We start from the raw sequence: 1,222 nt of genomic DNA, 5'->3' as shown, positions 1-1,222 counted from the left end.
CTTTTTTTTTTTTTTTTTTTTTATATCCCATTCTTTGGAAAATGACTGAAGAGGCTTTAACAAAAAAAGTATGGATACAATTCACTTTAAAACTAAGAGACATTTTGGAAATCTAATCTGTACAAAAAATAAATTAATAATGTAACAAAATTATATTTTAAAAGGTTCAGTTTTTTCTTTTGCTCTCAGTTTGTAGTAATATCAGATTTGGGAATAAATACAAATCAACCTGATATATATTTTAAATATGTATTAAATTAGAACTTTTGACCTATGCAGCACATACCACTTTTGTCAAACAATATGATTTTGTACAACACAGAATAAACTAGCAAGCTCTTGCAAAAAAGATAATTTTTCTAAGGTAAAAATCAAGAACAAAATGCAGGCAAGATTCAAAAACTAATAATTCCTTTTGGATTTCATATCTTTTACGTGCGTATGTACTCGTGCTTTCCATAGTTTTACAAGAGAATGCTGCTCTAGGACAGTTTCATACAGTTTTGAGGCCGTTCAGGTGTTTCACCTTCACATTAGCCAGGCATTAGGATGAGGAAGAGCAAACAATTCAGTACCTAAAACTAAGTCACCTGAGGAAACTTACACTTATGATTTTTTTTGTCAACTTTGTGATTTATTGTCACTGAAACAATGGCTATGGAGAGGGAGAGGGCACGTTTGGCTGCTTTGGTTTTTGTTTATTTTTGGTTTTCTTTAGCTTTTTTTTTTTTAACAACATTTTTTTCACCAAATTCACAAGTATAATTAAAATTGTAGTAATAAAATATTAGAAATCCTATCTTGCACTAGTTTTATATTATTTTCTCATGTAGAAAAAAGCTCATAAATCAAAAGCAAAATTCTATATGTTCACATTTTGGAGTAACAAAACTGTGAAGATTGCCAAGTTATAAAAGCCCATTTTCAGATCTGGAACAACTTCTGAAAATAAACAGGGTATTTGGCATATTTTGAACTAGAGAAAAATCCTACTTTCATTATTTTCTGATTCTCAGGATCCAATAAAAACCTTATGGAGTAAAAATTCTTGCAAAAAGCTCCTGCAGTAAAAACACAACCGACCACCAGCTCTGCTCCCTTTTTAAGCAATGAGATTTGATAAACTATAGTAAAAGTGTGAACATTTTTATTTTTCTTTTGAGTTTGAAAAATAAATATTAAAAGTTCTTTTTTCTTTTCTTTTTTTTTTTTTTTTTTTTTT

At 28.8% G+C, this 1,222-nt stretch overlaps 1 protein-coding gene across 7 annotated transcripts in view; it reads right to left on the bottom strand.

Annotated features, from left to right (window-relative positions):
* The window catches only part of Nfib (nuclear factor I B), a 208,836-nt gene that overhangs the window by 78,956 nt on the left and 128,658 nt on the right, over nucleotides 1-1,222 (bottom strand). The window lies entirely within an intron of this gene.

This window comes from Fukomys damarensis, unplaced genomic scaffold, assembly GCF_012274545.1.
Source record: "Fukomys damarensis isolate Sample0158 unplaced genomic scaffold, DMR_v1.0_HiC HiC_scaffold_31, whole genome shotgun sequence".
Taxonomy (NCBI): Eukaryota; Metazoa; Chordata; class Mammalia; order Rodentia; family Bathyergidae; genus Fukomys; species Fukomys damarensis.
The sequence above is the reverse complement of the archived record's forward strand: the minus strand, read 5'-3'. Positions and strand labels throughout refer to the sequence as shown.